We start from the raw sequence: 13,764 nt of genomic DNA, 5'->3' as shown, positions 1-13,764 counted from the left end.
TTTCAGCTGAAGGGCGGAGGAGGACAAAAAGAGGTTTCTGGAAAACTCTGTCTTCCCCTTTGATCCTCAGATGGTCAAGTGACCGAATAAAGAAGTCCCTTGGATCTGCCTTAATGGTGCAGGTAACAAGAAACTGCCTGTACGGCATGGCTGCATGTGTCCAACGCCTCCAGCCTGTTTGGCTGGTGACTCCCTGTATACGGGTAACACCCTGAGATGAATTACGGTCTCGGGCCCTCAAAAAAAGCTCTTGCATTGTTCCACGCAGGTATGTGGCATCTAGATGCCAAGCAGCAATAACTTGGATGTCATGGCAGGGGGAAAGAAACTCATTTCCACCAAAATGAAATAACATGGATGGAGAAAACAAAGCATGTTACACTTGAAATTAATACACATCTCTGTGCCCGACATTTAAAATATCTGCAGAGCTGCTTTCATGGGGAGTGTTTTCCTTAGGGCTCTAGGTACTGTAATGCAACCTGCTTAACCTTTTGGCACAGACTGATAGCGGGGAACGAGCTAGTCACAGATGATCCTTTGTAGGGTGGTGTGGAAGATGATACGGCTTAGGTCAGAAGGAAATGAGTGCAGTCTTCTGGCTGTGTCACTCGATAGCTCTACAGACTTCTTTCTGAGGACGGATTATGCCTGAGATGTCTATATGGCAATCTATACGGCAACACCACAAAAGCCAAAGCCTTTCAACAGAGCAAGGTTCACAGAGAGAGGCGATAGCTTTTCTTTTACCAACCAGTAAAGCCCCTTCCCTTGTCCTTATTTATATCCTAGGACCATCTTGCCTCCGGCATTGTTACTACAACATCAAAGTCTTTCACTATTTCAAAATATAGGAGCCCTTTCTGTACTTTAAGCCAAGTAGCACACTGGCAAAATCGTGTCCCGGGCGATTCCGTCTGCTGCACCTGAGGCAAGATTCCCACACGGACGTCAGGTAAGCTGACAAAAGCAAGTGCGTTTCAAATGTAATGTACTTTCTTTGTCTGAAATGAACATAAACGTTATTTCTTGGCCTATTCTGGGCATCGTCATAAGCAGCTGTGTATAGAAATTCTCCGGCCGGCATCGTTTTTCCATACTGGGTAGGGAAACGCCTCGCTGAAATGGCCACTGCCAGTCCTTGATTTAGAGCCGGTACTTTGAAAGGAGATACTGTAGATCCTTGCTGGCTATTTCCTGCTCCTTACTGTTTGGCTGATTTCAACTGGCAGGCTGAGAATGGACTTGGGAAAACATCCCAACTTGTGGTGAAATTCACTCTGGTCAAGCTTTCCTTTCACTTTGGATTTAGGCTGCCATGGGACCACTGCCTTCTGCAAACTTTATTCTGGCTTGCCACCTTGGGGATTAATCTACCACAAACTCCCAGTGTCTCGTGTTTCCTCCACGTGGAAAGGACACTGAACCGGGCTGTCCAGTTGTCTCTCCACAGGAACATGCTTGATGGTGACAACCTCCTCCATGGGCAGAGCTGAGCTCTTCAGGATCACATTTGTCATAGGAGAAAAATGAAAGCATCTAGCAACTGAATAAGGAGTTAGTGTTGAAAGCTCTCATACAAAAGACCTGCCGGAGAGTGAAGCTCAACACACCACGGGCTTTAGCACAGCTGCATGTTTACACAGTGTACAGCAATGCCCCAGGCACTATTGTGGCAAAGCACAAAGATTCTGCTAGTTGATTATTTAAAAAAAAAAAAAAAAAAAAGAGGATTTTTTCTTATTTTGACTTGCATCAGTGAAATCCAAAGGCACCTAGTCAGTGTGACTGCAGCCCCAAGCTCACATCACGGAGAGAGGTTAGTCCTTCTGTTTTCTGAGTTTCAGGCTAATGCAGCAGTGTACTTTAGAGAAGCATCCGACCCACAGCTCCTTTGAAATAATTTACAAAAGACTGTTGCATTTGCAGTGGCAAGGTTAAGCCACTGGCACATGCAGTCACTGCTTTATCACTAACTAGGTCCTTTTTTTAGCACAGTCCAGCCCACAGCCCCAGGAGAGCGTATAATAACTTGTGGCACCGTTTGAAACAGAAAGTCTTCGTAAATGCCAACCACAGGAACCTTAAGGCCTGCAGCAACTACGCTGGGGAAAAAAGCACCTTATGATTTCAGAGACATCTCGCCATATTCCCACCAGAAAGGACTGACCTGAGCAGAAACCCTGCTGTCCTGTTGTGGATTTTCCTGAAAATGCCTCCACTGACAAGTAGGCTGATCTAGGGACACTAAAGTAATCGAGGAAAGTTCTGTGAACCCACATCCTACTTTCTGAAGGTTTGAATCCTGGGCACGACTCCTCTTCTGTGGTAGAATTTTTAGAAGCACCCAGGATTTCAATCCTAAGGCGGTCCTGTAAATGTTGCTCTAAGGTGATCCCCTGCTACTGCTACCTTACTGGCTCTTTGTCAAAGTGGTTTTGTAACTAAATCACAGGATGGATCCACCAGTCCTGGTTGTGACATCTCCTTAACAGTGTGTCTTGAAAATTAATTCCTGTGAAGAAACACGGAGTAAACGCACGGCTGCAAGTTTTAATGTCATCAGCAGGGCAAAGCTGGAGCTGGGGCTGTGCTGAGAAGGCAGGTAACGTAACAATTGCATCGACTGCCAAGTCGAGGCAAGCTACCGATCGCTGGCAGCAGCTCAGCAAGCCGGGAGTTATCTTCACCTCTTTTGGCTTGTCAGGAGGATTACGCTTTATTTCTAGAGCTGGGAAAGGTGTAAAGGAGGTGTCTCCCTCCAGTACATCATGATGAACCGGGGCAGATGATCTCACTGCAGAAGAGCATCTAAAAACAAAGAAAGGGAATTACTTGCTTTTTACTTGGTGATACGCTATCTGATTGCAAATGTCGCAGCCCTCCAACTCCTATAAATATTAGACGGTTGTTATGTTGTTCTGAATTAGCTTGGAACCAGCTTGACAATTTTTTCAGACTTCCTTGTATACACAAAATGCTCTAGTGGTCTGGAGATATTTACTGTACTCCCTAGACTTTACTAGGTGAGCCAAAGCAGGAGCAGGGCTGAGAGAGAGGCAGCTGTTGCACTGACAGTCATCACAGCTGGCCTTCGGTTAAACCATTCTTCAGGTATGGCTGAGGGTGTCCTCGGCACAAGGAGTTAGTGCATATGAGGTGGACTCCTCCAGAGCTGGACATGGAGAGAAGGAAGAGAAGTTCCAGCGTGGACGCCCTTCCCGCTGGTTCCCAAAACAAGCAGTGTTCTCAGCAGTTTTTCACTGATGCCTACCTGTCCCCTCCTGGGGCCAGTCAGGGGTCCAGGCAGAGCGGGCATTTGTCCTGCATTATGTGCTTGTCAGCACCTTAGGCACTCTAATTCCTTTCAAAATCTGACCCACCGCCATCAATACTCTGTGTGCTTAGGAACACTTACAAACGGTGGATGACTTTTACAAGGCAGTCTACTTTCTAAAGAAGAGAAGAGCCATAATTACATCAGAAACGGAGTTTCTAGTTGAAGCCACTTAGTCACTCCATTGCCCGTGCAAATTGCAGACGGTATTTTGAAAGCAACAGAAATACTTACTACCTTCTGCAACCTACGAATGGGAATGTGGAATGGGACTAGCGTATACATTTCCTGCACAGGCAGCCTGTTCACCAGGAGGCTGCGAGAAGGCTGCTGGGGGATCAGAGCGGCATGTCCTTGGCTCCAGCAGCCCCAGGTTGCTCTGGGTGGTGCCAATGTGCATTGCGGCAGCCTCTCCTGGTCCTGGGCATGGAGATGCTCATCCTAAACCATACGGCCATACTGACCATCCTCCCTCACGCAAGACGGAGTGTTACATACAATTGTTGAAGAGAAGAAAACCTAGGAGGGTGAAGGAGGCAAAAAAGGAAATGCCTCAGGATGCTAATGCCCTGCTTCACCCTCAGCAGTCAGATTTTGCCGCAATCTCTACACCATGAAGTGAGTCCCAGGCTGTTCTTCTCCCCTCGCAACCATCTGAGCCCTGGTGACAGCCCTGGTGAGATGATAAGAGTGAAGCCCTGTTTCTGGGAAAGGAATGGGGGATATCCCTTGACTCAGTGCGCGTGACTTTTTGTGCACACTAGTGCGTGCCCGTGGAATCAACTGCCCCCATTTCTGCTGTACCCTGACATGGTGTGAATCGCTCTGGATTTCACATGCCAAAGCAGCAAGATCAGGCAGAGTCTTCTCCAAAGACCCACCGCATCAACTTTTCTAAGTTCCCCATCACTATATATTTACGTAAACTCTTGAAAAATGTAAATCAATCTCTTCTCAGCAACTCATAGCCACTCAGATTTTGACAGAAAGGGGAAATCGCAGTTAGAAAAACTAAATCCTGTCTTTGTTTCCTGAACTTTCAACTACAGATTAACTTGACAGATGTCTGAGCCTCATTAATATTGCTATTGTCTGTCTCTGAATAATAAGCCTGATGATCACTATGCTCTTTTGAGACATGCATACTTTAATAGTATGCTCATTACTATAAAAAAAATATGTAAACCGCATTAACTGGGCTTTCTTTTTTTTTTTCACGCGGTCATGAAAAATGCATTTGAAAGGGAGATCTGTAATGTTTCCAAATTTCATGAGAAAAACTGTAGAAAGAACTAGAAAATACTTAAAATCTGTTGCTAAGGAATTGACGTGGCTGGGAATGCTTTCACCTTATTGCACAGGCTCTCTGCGTGGCAAAGCTGGTTCAGCTTCCCAGGGACCCCCAGGCCCAGGGTCTGCCCCAGGGTGGCTGCACCAGCAGGAGTTCCCGGAGGAACGGGGCTGCAGCCAGTGCACTCCCATATGCTGGCGGTACCTGGCTCCTACAATGGCTTTGCAAAACCGCAAGCTTTTAGGCCCAATCTCAAGAATCCCAAAGACTTCTCTGAAGTGCTCTGCAAGGCTTGTTGGCCTGTGCCACTTTCTTCACGGAAGACCCTTCATTTTGTCCCTCCAGTTGAAGTGCACCTCATTGAGATACAGAGGCCCAGCCTTCATGGAGTGGGTTTTCAGAACCCGTTGGGGAAATCGTCCCTTTGCACCGCGTGTTTGCACACCCCGTGCAGCAGTGTTTCGGCTTGAGGGGCTGGGCCGTGTTTGTGTCTTGAATCCAATGGATCCAGAGCTTGAGGAGGAGGCAAGAGCGGTGACCACCTGAGGGTCTTCCAGCAGGCCTTTGTGGATGAAAAATGCACTGTAGCGTTTCATCCATATTCACTGTGCCAATCTAACCTGCAAGCATATTCCAGCAGCAGCTCTCCATACACCGTACTTGCATCCCAGACTGGGATGGCTTCCCCCGTTTCCAGTCTAGCCCTTTGTTCAGAATGGCACCTAGCACCCTGATGTGGGAATGCAGACCCACATCATCAGCCCTTCCACACCTTCCTGCGCACACTCTTCTACTTCCCACCCACCCCATGCAGACACAACCTCAAGCATGTCTGGACTCAGCAGGCTGCAGTCTCCTTCGTTCTGCTGAAACCGGACAATTTCTGCTTTCCAATCTCACAACCGGGGGAGCTCAAAAAACAGTTTTAAAACCCCATGGAGGTCTATCTTTCAGATTAGCTCAGGACTTTGCTGAGGTCAAGGAGGCATGTCTGGAGGAGAAATAAGAGGATGGGTGCAGCCCAATAGGTCTGAGATCTTCTTGGAGACTCCATTTTGGTTTGGGAATAAAGCCAGTCCAGTCAGTCTGCCTGAAGTCCCCAAAAGACCTCCGGAGGACCAATAAAAGGTGACTGATGTAAGGCTTTCAGGGGCTGCTGTGTGTAAAGATCCCAAGGTAGAGCCCCTGCTTTCCTGGTGCTCCCTTCCCCTCCACTTTTGCTTAAGGTGACAAGAATCATTCAAGGAACTGAGTGAGCAAATCAGGAAAAAAATAAATCATCTCTCAGGCCCCGCTGAATGTGTTTGTCTAATTTTTCATTCCAATCAAACCTCTCGGGAATTTGCTAGGCTAAGGCTGCTGCTCCTACCACCCAGGCTACTGCCTGATGTTCCCTTCTCTAGATTTGCCAGAATTCTCACTCTGATGAAGTTTTCCCCATTTTTGTCCTGAAGAGGATTCTATTAATACCTCCCCTCCTTTTTTTGGCGGTCTGTTCCAAAACGCTAAATCCTTATTTCCTCAGCAGGGGTATAATATCTTCTCTTATTAAAAATACTGAAACGCAAGCTTACCCAGAGGTGTGTTTTATTTGACGTGAAGAGATTCAGTAAAAAGGCTTCCCTGGGACAGCTAGTGTTTCAGCCGTCCTGCAAGGATTTGGCAAATGTTTCAAATGTTCTGCCGGACTCTCGGTTTGAGGTTTTATGAACCCCTTTCAAAAATGGCAATTTCCACTATTTCCATGTGCAGATGGATGGAAAGTTCCAGGTCTTTTGTCTGGGGCTATGGCACAGGCAGAGAGAAAGACTGAGTCTCTTTTGATGAATCATTGGGGAACGGAGTGAATAAGGATGATAAAGCCCCCGTGTTTCTAAAACGGGCTACAGCAGCACTTTACAAACAGACAGCGACCACCAAAGCGTTCCCACCATCAGCCTGTAATGCCATAGAGTCTTGCCGTGAAGGGGCCAGAGAGAGCTGGATCTCTGTCTGTACATCTTTGTTTGCAAATCCCAGTGAACAAACCCCTTGTCGCTCTCCACCTCTGGCTGATTTTTTGTTCCTCCGTCTCTTCCTGCCAGGCCCCGGGCTGATAGATGGCCCGCGGGTTGTTTGATCAAAGTGATGGCTAATGGAGCGCATGGCTGATGACCAGACAGAGCCTTCCAACTCAGCCTCAAAACACCCAGATGTTGTAGCCCCCAGCTGTTGCTCCATGTGCCCACCCGGAGAAATCACCTCTCGGTGGTACCAGCAAAGTTTTGCTGGGTTACAACACTTGAGAATCCAATCTTGCAGTAACACAACAGTTTTGGTCAAAGTAGAAAGCATCTCTCCAGGATTACCTGCGATTTGTACAAAGCCATCACGGTTTTGTCAAGCAGAAAACCCATTTGGATGTGTGTTTAAGCTCTTACCTAAAGGCACAAAGCCCCCTGACCCTAAAGCACGGCACCTGACCCTCGACTCAAACCCTGGTCGTTGATCCTCACTCCTGAGCCCGGATCCCAGCACCCAGTTCCTGACACCTCTGGCGCTGATCCGTGATCCCCTAGGTCTGTGGCCCTTGGCCCATGACCCCGACACCAGCCTTTGACCACTGGCCCATAAACCTTGACTTGTGACTTTTAACCCCTGACCTGTGAACTTTCATTCCTGGTCCTCAGCTGTGACACCTGACCCAAATTTGGTCCCCTGAGCTTTGACCTCAGTCCATGGCCTCTGCCCCTGACACCTGGCACCTGGCCGTAACCCTGACCCTGACCCCTGCGCCCTGACCCTGACCCCTCCCAGCCCCCGCAGGAGAACAAGCCCTCGCCGTGGATCAGGAAGGCAGCGGCGGTACCTCAGGGGAGAGCCCAGGGCAGCTTTTCACACCAGTGCACCGGCCGCCCCGCCTGCACGCCGCTTCCCCAGCTACTTTACTACTGAACGCACCGACACACCTTTAAGACGCCAGTTTTTCAGAAAGCACTGTGGTTACAGCTCGGTTCAACTTCATATCGCAGATCACCCAGGACGCTGCTTTTAGGTCATCTTCTCTGGGACACGGACTGAGGTATGACTCAAGGACCAACACACCCCCAGCTCTTGACCGGTGGTGTCAAGGTCAGCCATGGCAGCCCACATTCCATCCAGCAGCCGCACAGGCACCAACTGACTGCACTGACACTGAGTGCAACTTCATGCTGTAAACTTCAGGCCTTCTGAAAGAACGGGGATTGCTTCTCAAACATCCCATAATCCCAAGACATTATCCCAGCCTACATCTGCTATTCAGACGCACCCTCCCTCCACGCCCCAGCCCACCCCAAAAAAAGAAAAAAGAAAAGAAAAAAAAAAGTAAAGCCAGGCAGGATGAAGCGGAGGCCGCAGCGTGCACACGCGGCGGTTCCCCACCAGGGGGCAGCGTCGCTCCAGCAGCGCGCGGTGCCCTCGCGCTCCCCGGCCCCGCGGCTCCCGGCGCTGCGTTGCGCAAGTGGCTGCGGGGCTGCGGGGCTGCGGGGCTGCGGGGCTGCGGGGCTGCGGCGGGACGTGGCTCACGCAGGGCGCCTGAGCCCGGCCGTCAGAGCTGCGGGTCACCTGCTGATGGCACTGAGCCCAGCTGAGCTCTGGGCCGCCGGTACCGCCATCACCTGCTGCTTCCAATTCAGGCTCCTAATGGAGGTGGCCCGGCCCGAGGGAGCCCCAACGGCTGCCCGGCAGAAGCGTCTGACACCGCGGGGTTGGTCAGGGCCGAGGCTGAGCCGGGCTCGGTTGCAGCTGGCAGCGGAGCCCCCGGGCTGCGCACCGGCGAAGCTGCTTTCCCAAGGGGCCAGAGAAGTCTGTTCAGTGTGCACAGTCAATGTTTCCCTCGCAGCCCATGTCCCCCTCTCCTCCGGGGGCTGAAATGTCAAACGGAGCCGGGATTTTTCTTGCAGGGGGCAAGGCGAGAGCTGTGTCCCGGGGCAGGACTGGTCTCTCTGAAGCAGCCGGAGAGTGGTCAGCCTGAAGGGCTGTAGAGCCGGGTTTCTGCTGCACGGCCCCCCAGAGACAGGTACCAGAGCCCAGCTACCCGCTGCAGTGCAGAGCAACAACAACAAAGACCTGAGAGCACAGTGGGGCATAATGGCCCTGACTGGCTTCCCCTGGACCCCCAAGCCACACCATGTGCTTGCAGCCTATTCCAGGCCAGCCCAGGGAGCAGCCTGTTTCTGCCCTGGGTTCTTGATGGGTCTGCCTCCAGCGCTGTGTCTTGGCTGGACCCCCTTGGTGCCGCGTTGCAGCCCTGGCTCTGGCCCTGCCACATGCTGGCTGGGCACCCTGGCGCTGGCTCGCCCCTTGCAGTGCCATCGACGGACCCTCTTAGCAGCCCTGCATCCCGCGTTCAGCCCTTTGGCGCTGCACCCCTCAGCGAGGCACCAGGCTGCACAGGGCCACCCCTGATGCCCAGCTTCATGGGGCAGCCCTGTGTGGCTCCCTGGCAAGTGCTGTTTCTGGCCAGCCTGTGCCCCACTGATGTCTGCATGGCATGTCTCTGGGCCGGCTTGTCTGTGCTTCTCTGCTGGCTTTTCCCTGTGTTTTTTCCAGCTTTGGCATCCCTGCTGAAATATGAACCCTCTGCTGGTGGGGAAGGGACAAAAATAAGGTTGTTGTGTCCTCTTCTTGTCTGTGGCCCTGAGTGCTGTTTGGGAATCCGTCCTATTCCAAAGTGGCACTTTCTCTTCTGGGCTCTGCAGCCCTTTGTACAACCCACCGATGGCTCGGGCTGTAGTAGTTGTTAGTGCTTTCATCGCTCTGTCTGACTTTGTAGTAGCGCTTCCTTAGGAAATGTCCTGGCACTCCAGAACCGGTGGGTTCATGGGTCAGGCCAGCAGCAAGGTAGCGGAGCACCGAGAAAAGCAGGTATCCTCGTGAGCACGGTCTTTCTGCAGCAGAGCCATTTTTGCCTGCTGGAGAGAGAGGTTCCAGATCCATGTAACTGTTGTGTGCCTGCTGCTGTAGACACCTCCCCGCTATTAGCTAGCGTACACTGCCAGCCCATTTCTCGGGGACAGTTACTTGAGGCTCATTCTTCATTTGGGTGAGGTTTGAAATGGCATCTTGAAGAAAGAAAATGACAGCCTTGGCTCTCTGACCCACTCAGCTCTCCTTGGCAGCCCAAGGAGCGTTCCTCCTCCTGACAATTCCCATCACTTCTGGCATCTGGTTGTTTCACTTGGGTTTCCCCATATATTTAGTGGCATTAGAAAACAATAAATACACCACCAGGAGAATTCCACGCTCTGAAACAGGATGAACAGAAATATCTGGGGTGATGCCTTTGTAGTCATAAAAAAAGAATTCCAGAAAATGAGTCTTTCTGCATCAGCACAGAAGAAGTGCAAAGTACGTCATTTGTCTCGGCTTCTTTGAAAGCTGTTGAGCGGAATGGAAGACCAGGCTTACTGAGCTTTGCTGCGTATGTTTCAGTGCGGGGAGAGCTGTGCCACTGAAAGCCTTCCTGAGCGCTCGAGATACATTTCAGGATCCTGCGTTGCCCGTCACAGGTTTTATTCCAGTTGCTCTTAGCAGTTGTTTATGCACACCGAGTGCTACGCATCCCAGGGCACTTAAAGAATTGCAGTTACTCACATCACCCCATCAGTCGTCATGCTGTGCAGAGCTTGACTTAAAGTGCATTTTCAATGCATCAAGAAAGCCAGAAGTGCAACACAAACCACCCTGCTAGAGGAAAACGCCGTGGCCTCCGTTCTCCTGCTGGGCTGAGACAAGGAGAGAAAACCCGGTGTTAGCTGTGCTGCCCGGTGACGCGTTGGAGCATGTCTCGATACCTTTGATCGAGTGTGCCTGTGCAGGGTGGTTAACGTTAGGTAACGTTACACAGGGGATGAATAAACAAGCCCCTTCTCTGAAGAAGCGTGGGTGAAACATGGTAACCCATATTGAAGGCCAAGACTGGAAGAAGAATGAGACTTCCCATTCATTAAGATGCGGACACTGTAAGACTCGTTTCACACACGTGCAGCCCCGTGGTGACGGCTGGGACGACGCCCGAATTGCTTGAGTACAGCGAGAGGTGACCTGGGCCCTTCTGCTGTGCACATGGGTGGTCTCTCTGGGAAGCAGGGTAGCGTAGGGGATGCCCAGCCTCCTCTGAGATTGCGCTTCCAAGGCTTTCTGCTCTCTAATAAGATGCAACATCTGCTTGGAGCTTTTCTTGTTGCCTGGGACATTAGTAATGGCTGTCTCCCATGTACGTGTCTGCTTTCTAGGGAAGGGCGGGCTTCTACTACAGCTTCAGAGGGACAACAAGGAAGAAGGATTAAGAAGGTCTTTCCCCTCTGCTAACCTATGATGTGATCCCCAAAGACTTGGATGTCAGGCTTAAGAGGTGCTTTTTTCCCCCCAGAAAAGAATGTGGAGATGAAATGTGTCTGTTCTGCAACAGTCTTGAAGGAAATAGCAAAGGCTCTGTGCCTAGTGACTGAGCCTGTACCACGTAAGCTACTCCACCCTTACAAATCTCATTGAGATAATAGCTCTAGTGTCATGACAGTGATAACTCCTCCGCTGACAGGCTGTACGCTGGACCAGTAGCTCGGCTTTAACTGCTGGAATTAGGGATTCCTGCTGAGATCCACCGGTCAACCCCCAGGCTACGTCCCTACGTCTTGCTGCCTTTTGGCCGACCTGCTGTCCTCCTTGTGCCAAGGCTGTGACTGTGGGAATGGAGCACTTTCCCTCTTGAAATAGTTGAGACCTGTTGCACAGCCCATTACAACTGATGCAGGTTTTTGGTGGTGGGTTTTTTTTTCTAATTTCACTAGGTTTGGCTCAAGCCCTCAGCAACGTTGCTCTTGCTTAATGTGAAACTTGGCAGCAACCTCGGGTAAACAAGCCAGGCTAATCATAGCTGCTTGAAGAACAAGATAAGGTGTGAGATGGCAAGTGAGCAAAAATAGTAACAATCATCGTTTTAAAAAGCTTTATCCAAAATTACCCAGGCTACCTCGGGCTTGCTTTGGCTTTGGTGAAATAGATAGCTAATTCTCTGTGTGTATGTGGGCTTTACACCAAAATTCAGAAACGAGTGCCAAAATCAGCTCTGAGAGAGAGAGGCTTTCAGCTTGTGGCAAAACCCAGCTCGGCCTGATGCGTAGGCAAGGTCGCTGCCAAGAGCTCAAGCTGCCCTGTGGCCTCATTTTCTAATTCCAGACTCCTGGAGAGCTGAGCCTGATGCTAAGGCAGAGATGGAAGTGACTGCAGAGCAGCGGTGCTTGGCCAGGAGACCAGCGATCCTTCACAGCAGCAGACGTTGCCCTCACTCCTTCCAGTCCCTCTGACTGCGCTCTTCCTTTGCCCCTTGCTGTGTTGCTCCATGCTGCTGTTGGAAAAGTCACCTGGCCCCATCCTTGTGGTGATGGAGCCTGATGTTGCCTGCGCTTCTGCGAGGTCTGCAGCTGCTGCAGGTGGAAATGGACCGTCTCCAGCCTCAGCCACGGTGGCTTTAGCAGTTCTGCTTTGGGGTGCTCTTCTCAGGGGTCATTGGCAACTAGGCCTCGACATCCGTTTGAAACTTGTGCTCAAGGCACTTAAACTAAAGCCGAGTCATCAGAAGCTGTATGGAATTTCCTGATGACAGCTGCTCCGCGTGTCTTTCAGGGACGGGATGCTGAAGCAGCGGTGTGACTTTGCATAGCCATTCACGTGTTGGTGTTGATCTGCAGAACGCTGTGAGCACACTGGACTGGACTAAAATGCTCAAAATTTGGTGAAGGGGGCCCACCCTGAATTTCAATAACAACCGTGAACAAAATCTTTGCTTTTTGCAGGCTCCCTGGCTGCTGTCTAGTGTTGTGCTATTCTTTCCGTAAAGAAAGTGCTGCCACTGTCTTTCAGTCGTCAAGTATATGCTGTATTTTCATGAAGGTGTCTTTGAAAATCTGCCATCTCCCGAATGGGAGAGATTCAGGGTCATGCAAGAGCGTTTAGTGTACATGCTTGGGAAATTAATTCATTAGCGTGCCAGTGAGTGATGTAATTTTGCTGATATTAAGTTAAGGCTTGATTAAGAGGCCCAGCCTTTTTCTGAATCATTGTGCTCTTCTTTGGGTTGGGGTGGCTTTTCTGCGGGTGAGACTAATTCTCCTGTGTTTGTGGAGGTGTGGCTTGTTGCATTTGCTGCCTATTTCCCAAGTGAGACCGGCCTTCCCCACAACTTTTGTAAATTAAGCTCCTGCAGCATTTTACAATCTGCAGGCCAGAGTCAGCCCTCATGAAACGAACTGCCCCCGTGCAGAAGGCAGCAAAGTTGTGCTGAGCCTGACGTTGCTTCTCCGTCTGTAGAGCCAGTTGTTTTTGAGGCTGCTGTGCGACTGAGCCAGAGGAACGTAGGAGAAACCTTCCTTCTCCTCCGTGCGTGGGAGGGTGCTGTCGCTGTGACCTCTTGGTAGGCAGAGCTCTCAGTATTTAACCTCTGAAGGGTAAAATGTTCTGAAACGTGATAAGGAAAAAGCAGGGTCACGGTTCCTCCCCCTGCTCCTGCAGGTGCCTGCAAGATCTGGGTTGCAGGGAAGCCGTTTCAGAAGAGGTGGAAGAGGGAGAGAGATGTAGATAGTAACCACGTCTGCAATAGTGGCACCAGTGGGGTCTAACGGGCTGTAGCTTTAGGGGGAAGTGTCCTTGCTAGAAATTGCTTCTTCCTTCCTCCTGGACTGCTGTTTAGACTCTGCTGACTTTGGTATGTAGCCTGTGTATGAAAGAGCGCTTGCTCGTGAGAACCAGCCCAATTAATGGGACCAAGCTGTTCCAGGCAAGAAAGGGCTGGAGAATCGCTCTCTATCAACGTTAAATTAGAGTGGACATGAAATAGCTGAGCAAACACTCCAAAGAGGCTGAAGCCATAGCACAAATTTGTTCTTTGGGAGCCCGGTCCAAAGCCCATGGTATACAATTGTAGTGTTTTCACTGGCTTCTGTGACTTTGGATCACGCCCCAAGTTCTGGGCTAAAGCTGGTATATTTTTGATTTTATTTTCTTGTGGGTTTGTACTACTGTTTCTATGCAAAAGCAACTGTTAGCTTTCTGAGAAAGGAAGGCTTGGGCAATTAGAATGAGTGAACCTTTGCTGTGAATACATTGCCAGTAGAAA

At 50.3% G+C, this 13,764-nt stretch overlaps 1 long non-coding RNA gene across 1 annotated transcript; it reads right to left on the bottom strand.

Moving 5' to 3' along the window:
- Window positions 1-1,713: 1,713 nt before the first annotated feature.
- LOC308066586 lies at window positions 1,714-10,105 on the bottom strand. The gene is made up of 2 exons (XR_013929206.1): window positions 7,477-10,105; window positions 1,714-7,444 (listed from the first exon to the last, which is right to left on the bottom strand). It is a non-coding gene; the product is annotated as an uncharacterized lncRNA (long non-coding RNA).
- Window positions 10,106-13,764: the final 3,659 nt, after the last annotated feature.

This window comes from Falco punctatus, assembly GCF_963210335.1.
Source record: "Falco punctatus genome assembly, chromosome: 6".
Lineage (NCBI taxonomy): Eukaryota > Metazoa > Chordata > Aves > Falconiformes > Falconidae > Falco > Falco punctatus.
The sequence above is the reverse complement of the archived record's forward strand: the minus strand, read 5'-3'. Positions and strand labels throughout refer to the sequence as shown.